This window comes from Suricata suricatta, chromosome 9 (genome assembly GCF_006229205.1).
Source record: "Suricata suricatta isolate VVHF042 chromosome 9, meerkat_22Aug2017_6uvM2_HiC, whole genome shotgun sequence".
NCBI lineage: Eukaryota > Metazoa > Chordata > Mammalia > Carnivora > Herpestidae > Suricata > Suricata suricatta.
Genome location: NC_043708.1, coordinates 125,223,867 through 125,234,790, shown reverse-complemented (window position 1 = coordinate 125,234,790; position 10,924 = coordinate 125,223,867). Strand labels below are relative to the sequence as shown.

The following is a 10,924-nucleotide window of genomic DNA, read 5'->3' as shown; positions in this document are numbered from 1 at the left end:
TCGACTTCAGAAAGTTTGACAGCAGAGTTTTTCACTTAGTAAAATAAAAATAAAAATAAAAACAAAAAACTTATCTTTAATAGCTTTATAATAAAAAGAATCATCTTAATCTAGTTTCCTTAAAAGAAAATTGTCTGTCATCTTCCTCCGTCAATCAATGTAACATCGTAAGAATAGGATTTTTGATGTTACATAAGTGATCCACTCTGTTGGATATATTATGTTGTTATTGGATATTTGAAATTATTATTTAATTACTGTCAATTCTGCTTCAAATATTACTAGTAGAAAATCCTAGAATCCTGACAATGAAAGGTAATTCATTGATCAATCCCATAGTACTGCTCAGCTAAGCATATTTTACTATTTAAAATTAATTAAATAATTCTGGAAGGGCATTTATTTGTAGCAGTAGGAAAGAATTTTGAGCATATCTGGAGACTTGCAATATTCATGGTCGGCTAATAAAACATTTTCTAGAAGAACAAAGCTTGTTCAGTGCAGAATAATTGGATTTGTTTTAGTATTACTTCTGAATATTCTGACATTTCTTCCCTTCATCCATGTTACTCCTTCTCCATCCTTCCTTTCTCATTTTCTTCTATTCTCCCTCCTCTATCTCTTGTCTTCCTCCATTCTTTCCTTCCTTCCCTTCTTTTTTTTTTTTTGCATAAGTAAAGAAATTGGTATTCCTTAACATAAATAATGAAAAAAAGAGCTTTCCAATTCCTCACATAGCCAATTTATGGGGCGACTTATTTATTCAACTAAGAAATAAGGATTAATTCTTAAATCTATAATTCAAAATCATTTGTAATCATTGTGGTCACGATGGGAAGGCAAATTTATCTTTGCTTTTCAGACACTGGTTGTATAAAAAGAACTTTGTCAAATTTGCATATTGGACACACTGATGAAAAATGTTGACGCTGACTTGAGAGATTTAATATTCCTTAAGATTGTTTGACCAGAGTTACTTATTTCTTTAAATATTTCTTTACTATTTATTTTGAGAGAGAGTATGAGAGAAAGAGTGTGTGTGCTGGTGTGCAAGCAGGGGAGGAGCAGAGAGAGAGGGAGAGAGAGAATCCCAAACAGGTTCTGTGCTGTCAGCTCAGAGCCTGATGCTGGACTCAATCACAAATCATTAGTTCACGACCTGAGACCAAATCAAGAATTGGATGCTCAATGAACTGAGCCACCCACGTGCCCCAGAGTTTCCTTTCTACTGTTGCCTTAAGAATTGTTTCTAGGTGATTGGATAAAAGACACATTTTAATGAATTCAAACCAGACATTGCAAATGCCTGAAAACAAGGTATTGTATTACATGCTTGCCCCTCCAGTCCTCAAAGCCTGTCCTTCCATCAACCTTCGGATGCCCCCAGGAAAACCCAACCCAGGATCCCAGCTGTCCTTTCACCTATGGAGTGTCAAGCAATTTGACTGAAAATGAGGCCACCTCCTCAGATGTACTCCCTTACCTGGAATTTAGTCCCTGGTGTAAGGTCAGGTGTTTCTCTGTCCTTGGCAGCATTGAGTAATGTATACTGCCTTCCCCTGTGATCTCGGGCTTTCCTCTCGCCTAGAGGACAGGTTGGCAGAATGTTTTTCTGCTGAGGGACCATAGTATCTAGATACTCCAAATACTGATAGGAACTTGACGCAGGAAAAATATGCTGCAGAGGCACCTGGGGGGCTCCATCTGTTAAGCTTCAGATTCTTGATTTCATCTCAGGTCATGGTCTCACAGTTCGTGAGACTGAGCCCCCCATCCAGCTTCATGCTGACAGCACAGAGCCTGCTTAGAATTCTCTATATCTCCCTCTATCTCTCTCTCTCCCCTCCTCTCAGTCTCTCTCAAAATAAATAAATAAAAACTTTAAAAAAAGAAAAATATGTTGCAAAAATGTAATTAAAACAAAAAAATGATAGTTGTTGGTATTAGGCACATACGTATTGATGTTTTAGAGAAATGCAAAATACTACATACAATAGATGTGGCTTGAAATGTGTCCATTTATCTGTGGACCCAATGCATGTCAGCACGGATGTCCAGGCTGAGGACAGGAGGAAACTGCCACTGAAGGGTGGGCATAACTGGGAGTCCTGCCCACGGCGACAAACTCATCATCATCATTGACTCATTTAAGAAGGTTTGAGTTCAGATTACTGCTTTAGTAGCAAGGGAAATTCCTAATTGTGTCTTTTATCTTTAAAAATGAGTTGGGAGGGGGTGCCTGGGTGGCTCAATTGGTTAAGTGTCCGACTTCGGCTCAGGTCATGATCTCACAGTTTGTGGGTTCGAGCCCTATGTCCCGCTCTGTGCTGACAGCTCAGAGCCTGGAGCCTGCTTCAGATTCTGTGTCTCTTTCTCTCTCTGTTCCTTCCCCGTTCATGCTTTGATTTCTCTCTGTCTCAATAATAAATAAACATCAAAAAAATTTTTTTAAATGAGTTTGGATTATATTTACCAATATAAGTTAAGATCTTCATAAACGTGATTTCTCACAATTTACACATTTGAGACTCTGCTGATTAAGTAGATTAAAACACTGAGCTGATCTCTCAATCAATCAGATAAATGCAATGAGTAAAATAATATAGCCACTGAGCCCCCAGGAAGTATACTGTGAGGCTGAGACCCCTTGAGGGGTACAGCCTGACTTGATTTCTAGATATAAGAGGCAAAAACATTTTATAGGAAATCTCACCAGTTGTGAGACTATGGAAAATACTCTATAGTAAGAAGGCCAGTCTCTTCATCATGTCAATGGGAAAAGCATAGTCCTTGTTTTCTTAATAAAAATTATTTAAAGCTATAATAGGAATATTTCTATTAATTTATAATCTAAAAATTTTAAGTTTCATGTAGTATTCATGAAATTCTTAAAGTAACAATAGTATTAATCATAATTCAGAGACAAATTTACATGTATTAATATATTCTGTAAGGTAGGCTTGTTAATATAAAAGTTGTTTTAATGTTTATTTTTTGAGAGAGAGAGAGAGAGAGAGAGAGAGAGAGAGAGCATGAGTGAGGGAGGGGCAGAGAGAGAGGGAGACAGAATCGGAAGCAAGGTCCAAGCTCTGAGCTGTGAGCACAGAGTCCAACGCCAGACTAGAACTCACGGACTCTGAGTTTGTGACCTGAGCCAAGTTGGATGAGTAATCAACTGAGCCACCCAGGTGCCCTTAGGCTTGTTAATATAATGTAATTTGGTTCTTGATATTAAGTAGAATTCAATATAATTATCAATAAGAAATGGAAGGAGGAGAAGAACCCATGGTACTTACATTAAAAGCTAAAAGAACTGTTCAAAAAAAAACCACACACACAATGAAAAGTGGGTATCTAAATGTGCATATTTTAGGAATAGATTTAAGGGTATAAATTGAGACAATTTGATATCAGAGTTAGTTAAGAGTCGAATGTGGTACCCCCATAATCAGTGGCCCTTCAACAAAGGAGAGGATGTGAAAGGACCTGTGTTTGCTGTGGGGGTTGAACAGGCATGTGATGCAGGATGCATGAGTTGGAGTCAAGTAGCTTTTCTACCAGGACGTGGTAGGGTCTCAGAGCCAAAGGACTGAGTCCATCAGTAAAGACAATACATGTCTTTTCAGTACATCCTAGATTCTCCAGGGTAGGGGCAGAAATCTGAAACATGATCAACCCACAGGCCAAAGTGCAAAGTCAAAACTCAATTTGAACCTCATCAGCAGGTTAACGTTATCTTTCCAAATTTCATACTGGCTTCACATGCATCCACTATGATGACTGTTAGTTACAGAAGAGGGCAAAGTAACATAAGTCTGTATCACCAAATGGAATCTAATGCCTCTCTTGGACTTACAGTTCTCAGTCAGTAGCTATTTTCTCCAAAGACGTAAGCAAGAGAATTAAAATGAAGACTGAACAGGATCATAGGGGAGTAACAGATGGTTGTAACAGTGAAATGCCACTCCCAATAGAATTGCAGTGTGCAACTGGAATGCAAAGGACTTTTGCCACGTGAGGCCCATTGCCACATCAGATTTTAGAAGGAAATGATGCTCGGGGTGCTTCATATATTTATCACAGGCTGCAGGTGTAAGTTTGGGAAAATCATCTGTGCCCTCATATTTTGATAACCTAAAATTCTTTCCTTTCTCTGAAAAAAAACCCTTCTTGTGGCCCTACTGGAATGGAAGGGGTGGGGTGGAGGTAGGGGTGAAAGAGAGAGAGAATGAGAGCAAAGGAAGAAGAGAGATGAACAGAGAAGTAAAAAGGATTGGAGAATGATTTCTTCTTCGCCTGTGGAAGTATCGGTTTTTCCTGACACAAAGGAGAGTGCTTTGTCATTGTTTTCTTTAGAACATTGATGAATTTCTTGTTGAGTGTGTATTGGGTTTTAGTTAAACATGACAGGGGCAGAGATGTATAGGTGGTCGCCTCAGAGGCTGTTTGAAATGCTCCATAATGCCTCAAGGCATAGATGTGTTTTCAGTGCTCACTTCTCTAAATAACGAACAATTTCATACACTCCACCCTTCCGCCCTGATTAGAGCACTCTCTTTGAAAAATGAAGTACTCTCGATGAAACTCAAAACAAAGGCAAGAAAGAGGGTTTGAGGTAGACTTGTTTTATTTTGTTATTCCAACTTAATGCATTCTCAAAAAGAACCAAGGTATTCATCCTGTCCTTGTGGATTTTTTGTTGGTTTGTTTATACAAGAAAGGAGATATTCTGGACAATGGATTGATTTCTAAATCCTATTTATGTTTCTTCTCATACTCTGATAGCTCTAATTCTACCAGTGGGTGCTAATATATGTATTTCATAAGTAATATTTCTTAGTGGAAGCAAAAAAGTTAAAATAAGGAGCTGAGCCCAAACTCCCCCACTACAAAGATAAAAATAGCTTCTTATCTCTATTTTTCTCTTTTTCACTCATTCTTTTATGTGTGGTATGATCAGTTACAGTTTTTTTCTTAACCCAAACCACATTGAAAGCTATCTTGTTATGATACATCTTCATTTAATGACTGTACCATACTCTACTTAACCCTCTGTTTTCAAATTGCCTGTTTGCAATGTTTCACAATTTTGTATAGCACAAAAAATGAGCATTTTGCACACAATGCTTTTTTTCTGCAATTAGTACTATTCCCTTAGTCAAGATACCACTAAGTGAATTAATTTGATATTGAATATTTTAAGGGCAAGATGGCTCGTACTGGCAAATGGCTTTTCAAAAAGAATGGATCAACTTACATCACTATAGCAACCTTTATGCCATCACCTCACCAGCAGGAGCTATTTTCAGATTTTAAAAGTATTTTGCTGATTATTTTTAATGCCTAAAATTGACTACTAAGGCTGGACAAACCTTTTATAATTAATATCTCCCAAATAGTTCACCTTCTATAGCTTCATGAAACCTCAGAATTTCTGTTTAATTCTAAATTTTATATATTAGAGATACTGTCACAATACATTCAAATATTTATTTCCCAGATTCCCTTTGCCTTCAGGTTTCACTTATTTTAAAGGCTTTCTTCATTTTTTACTGTATTGAGATTAAACAGAAAAGATAACGTTTGGTAGAATCTTTAAAAAATGGGGTGCCTAGGTGGCTCAGTTGGTTGAGAGTCCGACTTCAGCTCAGGTCATGATCTCATGGTGCATAGGTTTGAGCCCCAAGTTGGTCTCTGTGTTGACTGCTAGCTCAGAGCCTGGAACCTGCTGCCTGCTGCAGATTCTGTGTCTCCCTCTCTCTCTGTCCCTCCCCTGTTCATGCTCTGTGTCTCTCAAAAATAAATAAATGTAAGGAAAAACATTTTTTAAAAATGTATTAGGGGTCCCCTGGGTGGCCCAGTCGGTTAAGCATCTGACTTCAGCTCAGGTCATGATCTCATGGTTTGTGGGTTCGAGCCCCACATCGGGCTCTGTGCTGACAGCTTAGAGCCTGGAGCCTGCTTCAGATTCTGTGTCTCCCTTCCCCTCTGTCCCTCCTCTGTTCATGCTTTGTCTCTCTATATATCAAAAATAAACAAAACCAAAAAAAAATTTTAATGTATTAAATGTCCTTGCCTTCAATAAACAAAAGATGAAAGAGTTAAGCCATTGCCTGAATAAATTAGGGAAGACAACTGAATGGCCTATGTATTTGGATAAAGAAAATAAAACTCAGCAGAACAGTACCTTCAAATCTCGTCTATAATCTTCACATCCTGCAATATGCCTTTGGGTTCCCTGGGTTAAATTCATCAATGGGTGGAGATCCGATAATGGCTCAAGTTTCTGTGCTGCTGTGTAGACCTATACTGTTTTACCTTGGACTCTGTGGCCAGAAATGGAAACAAAAATTGTGTTGGGCTGACGTGACACTTATTAAAGTGAGAGAAAAGAGGAAGCAAGAGGGAGTCCCCAGAGCAAAAGAACCACTTCATTGCCTCTAGAAGTGTATGTCTTCCTTTTACCTGAGCTTGTCATGAGCCATCTCATCACTAGCACTAACCCATCCGGCGGGGAAAGGCAGGTATGTGGCGGACCATGTAAATGGGAGCAGCTCTCCACACTTTGCTCACTTGGATGCCGCCATATTTATCTTGTCCAGGAACCTGATGATAGCAAAAACAATGCCCAGAGTTCACAAGAACACTCTCCCACAAAGGGTGATGTGTCAGAATGAACTGTTTCTTAATTCATCTCTAGAAAAGCGTATCTACAATTTAAATAGAAACAAAAATGGAAACAGATAAATAGTTCCTTGGATGGGCAACCTCCGTCAAGGTGTCCAGATTTGAGGGAAAGAACGCTAACCATTTGGGCCTTTTAAAATCATTCACTCATGTATCAAATATCGGCCAAATGCGTATGGTGGGCCATGTGCTGTACTTGACTCTAACCTTACAAGGATGAAGAAGACGTTGGATCTGGCCTTCCTTTGTTCATTACTGCCAATGGCAGATACAGAGACACTCCTATATCTTTTTAATGTATTCTTTTTTTCCAAATGCCTAAGAGTCTTCTCTTTACATCCGAGGCAAATATTTAGTAGAAAAAAGTCGAAAAATCATGAAAACCCTTTGGGAGCATTTTATAAAACTGAATTTGCAACATGCATTACCTAGAAAAAATGTCTATGGTTATGCCATATTAATTTCCTTAGTACACTCACCAAAGTCACATTACCTTCTCAGCAGATTACCTTCCCCTCTTGGTCTCTGTATCTCCAGGCTCAAACCACTGAGGTATGTGCATGTATGATAAAGATTATCTGACTTAGTCTGAGACATAAAGGACCGGGGAGAACAGGGAGGTACCCATTCAGTATATGCTGGACTTCCAGCCTGATTGATGTTTGGCCTCAGGACAGCAGGATTTTGTTGATAGGGTTTTCAACAGGCTCTATATATTTTCTATCCAACAACAATATAGATGAATGTAGATTAAACTCTTGGTTGAGAGGTTAAAGAAGTCGAGAAAATTTCATATTAGTCATAAAAGCATGGCTGTTGTTTATTTTGATTCCCAGTGTAGTGGTTTAGTGATTTTATTCCCAATCTATTAATTCCCAAGCACTAATACAACTTAGCTCGATATGTGAGAGGAAGGGCTTTGGAATATAGCAGATATTACTTCAAAGTTTGACACTCACTGGAGGCTAGTTCTGTGACATTTTAGAAGGCTCTAGACCTCTCCAAATCTCTATTGTCCTGACTAATATAGAAATAATAAAGTTTACTCTGTAGGGGTATCATGAAGATTAAGTAAGAAATTGTTGTTTAAGTACATAATGGAAATGCCTGAGTCAACAATCTCTTGTTTGTTTTTTTGTAATGATTTTTAAGTAGTGGTGGACTTAGATTTAAGTGGGTTTGGGGCATTTGTGGATGTCTGGTTGTCTCTGAACCTCAAACAAATGCTATCTGTTTGGAAAATCCAAGGTCTTCTACTGCCAGCAGAAAGTATAAAAGAAGCCAGAGAACAAATAAATATTCTAGCCCTGAGAAGACATGAATTGGGTATCTCTACTGATTTCTTGATCTCAAACTCCCCATTGAATGCTGGCCTCCTCTTTGGGCTCCGCTTCCCAAGGGCCTCTTTCTGTGCTCTCATCTTGCTGACTTCCCATATCCCAAACTCTGATTTACTCCTGACCTCAAGCCTGCTGGAGCCTAACTTACTCATGGTCTCCTACTTCTGGGTGCAGCCTGGCCAATGTCGCCTTTCTGAAGCTTGGGCCTGACCTAAATTCTGTACAAGAATCAGTCTGTAGCATGTCCATTTTTACTTACTTCCTTCTGTGTAGGCAACAACCTTCTTTCTGATTTTGTTATCTCATGAGAAGGTAACCAAATAGAGAAATCACAGGATTTTTTTGCTCCCAATGTTTAAGAATGAATACAATGCTTTAAAACTCTTGATTTTAACAGATGTCCTTTATAGTGAGGGCAACACACTGTGGCTAATGGAACACTAATCTATGAGAAAAAAAGACCTAAGTCTAATATCTACTTCCATAGCAAATCCAGTAGAGAGTGGTGAACATCAGTAACTTCCTTAATATCTAAGATCTCCTATTAACAGGAGTTAATATTAAATTGAGTAACATGTCCGGGAGGAAAGCTTCACCTGTTAAACTTCAATAATATACCAGGGTCAGTAAGGGGCTGACTCTTGTTTTCAGTTTACATCATGATCTCACCGTTCATGAGTTTGAGCCCATTATCGGGCTCTGTGCTGATAGCACAGAGCCTCCTTGACATTCTCTCCCTCTCCCTCTCTTTTTGACCCTCCCCTACTCTTTCTCTCTCCCTCTCTCAAAATAAATAAATAACCATTAGAAAAAAATTAAGAAAATATATAGCAGCTGCCCCTTCCAAAGACTCCCTTATCAGAGAAAAAGTAGTGTCCCAAAAATAGAGGTGTTATAATTAATTTTATGTTGTTCCTTCCATCTTTGCTACTGTAGTTTTAGAACACAAAAGGGATTTTATTTTGCATTTCAAAAGATATATGTCAAGGCAAATAGTGTGTGAATACAATTTTTTTTAAGCACATACAATCTTTTCCTTCTGTCTTCCTTTAGAGTTGTTTAAAAGAAAGTTAAGTGTTCTTATGCAAAGTCATATAACGGGGATCCGGGGGTAAGTAGGAGGGAGTGATCTAGCAACTCAGATTCTCTGTGCTTGATGGTGAGCATGACCTTCATAGTAAGTTTGCTGGGGCATCTGGGTGGCTCAGTCAGTTGAGTGTCTGACTTTGGCTCAGATCATGATCTCACAATGCATGGGTTCGAGCCCCACATCGGGCTCTGTGTTGAGTGCTAGCTCAAAGCCCAGAGCCTGATTCAGATTTTATATCTTTTTCTCTCTCTGCCCTTCTCCTGTTCACACTCGTCTCTCTCTGTCTCTCAAAAATATGTAAGTGTAAAAGAAAAAATTTAAAAAAAACCCATAAAGCAAGTTTGCTGCTGCAGAAAACGAGGGATACATTCAGGCTCATGCCTGAGGAACATGGCAAGTGGCAGGGCTGAGAGTCTAGGAAAGCTGAGTCTTTGCCAATTACTTGAGTGCCCCAGGCAGTTTTCAGAGTCTCCCTTTCAACCACAGAGCTTGGGCACCAAACATTCCACTCAGTGGGCAGGGCAGTTCTCTTTCCTGGGGATGGTTTTCAGCTCACAGAATTGTGTCCTCTCTCCTGCAGCCAGTGTTTGATCTTAACTTTGCCATCACAATATGGTGACTCTTCTAACATCCAGATGGACCTGCAATGGAGGGAAAGATGGGGAAAGAGACCTCTTCCTTTTGAACTTGTATCATAAGGGTCCACCCATCTCTTATTGTTTGCTTATCCTTGTCTGCATATCAAACCACCCTAAAACTGAGTAGCTAAAAAAATATTTTCTCAGAAATATTCAATGTAGGCAAGACCTGAGATGAGGTGGATGGCTTATCTTTGCTCTACCCAAATTAGTTGCAGTGGCTCACGAGGGCTGGAAGGGGACCCACTTTCAAGACGGCTTCCTCACATGACTGGCAAGCTGATGCTGGCTGATGATGGGAGCTCAGCCAAGGCTGTGGTTCTTTTTCCATAGGTCTCTCCCTGGGCTGCTCGGGCTCACAGCAGGGCAGCAGTACTCCGGGATGCAAGAGTATAAGTCTTAAAAGACCAAGGGAGAAGTACAGGGCATTTATGACTTCGCCTCAGAAGTCACATAGTAACTGACACTCAATTGGTCAAGGCAGTCGCAGGTTTAAAATAAGGGTACATAGACTTCCCTTCTCAATTGTGGAATGACAAATGTCTAGGGAAGTTATGGGATAAGAGACATTGCTGTGGCCATCTTTGGAAGATATTGTGGGCCGCAGTAATTATTGTGATTTGCTGTGCTGACAGTGTTATGCCCAGATTTTAATCTCACCCCCCAAAACCAGAGCCTACCAGGGAGACCGAATCACGCATGCAAAAGCAAAGGGCGGTCTTATTATGGGATCAGGCTGGCCGAGCCTAAGCTCGGGCTCACGGACTTTACCAACGCAGTGGATCCGTGCTGAGAGCCCCGAACAAAAGCAGGGTAGGGCTTTTATGAGTTTGGGAAGGGGGAGTTACAGGAAATTGTGACATAGGTACAATGATCCAATCATTATTATACAGTATTATTGACAGCATGTTTAACCTTTCACATTGCCTAGAGTATTTGTTACTTTTGGCGGGACCCAATCACAACATTTAGAGTATTGACCAATCACAGAGCAGGCCCAGGACCCTCACGTAGGGCATGACTAGTCTTAGCCTCCATCTTTAGGCCCGCCCTTAGAATGTTAAAGATGTTAGCTGGCCTTTCCTGACTGGGTGTTACAAGGGTAGTCCCTTCTGCCTTGGGCAATGTGTGCCCTTCTGTTGTCTCATGGATCAGTTACAGACCTGCTT

General features: G+C 39.8%; 2 long non-coding RNA genes across 2 annotated transcripts; both read right to left on the bottom strand.

Moving 5' to 3' along the window:
* Positions 1-6,118: 6,118 nt before the first annotated feature.
* On the bottom strand, positions 6,119-6,570 carry LOC115301188. The gene is made up of 2 exons (XR_003913008.1): positions 6,466-6,570; positions 6,119-6,326 (listed from the first exon to the last, which is right to left on the bottom strand). It is a non-coding gene; the product is annotated as an uncharacterized LOC115301188 (long non-coding RNA).
* A 2,895-nt stretch (positions 6,571-9,465) lies between these two features.
* Positions 9,466-10,102, bottom strand: LOC115302546. Its single transcript, XR_003913525.1, has 2 exons — positions 10,003-10,102; positions 9,466-9,758 (listed from the first exon to the last, which is right to left on the bottom strand). It is a non-coding gene; the product is annotated as an uncharacterized LOC115302546 (long non-coding RNA).
* Positions 10,103-10,924: the final 822 nt, after the last annotated feature.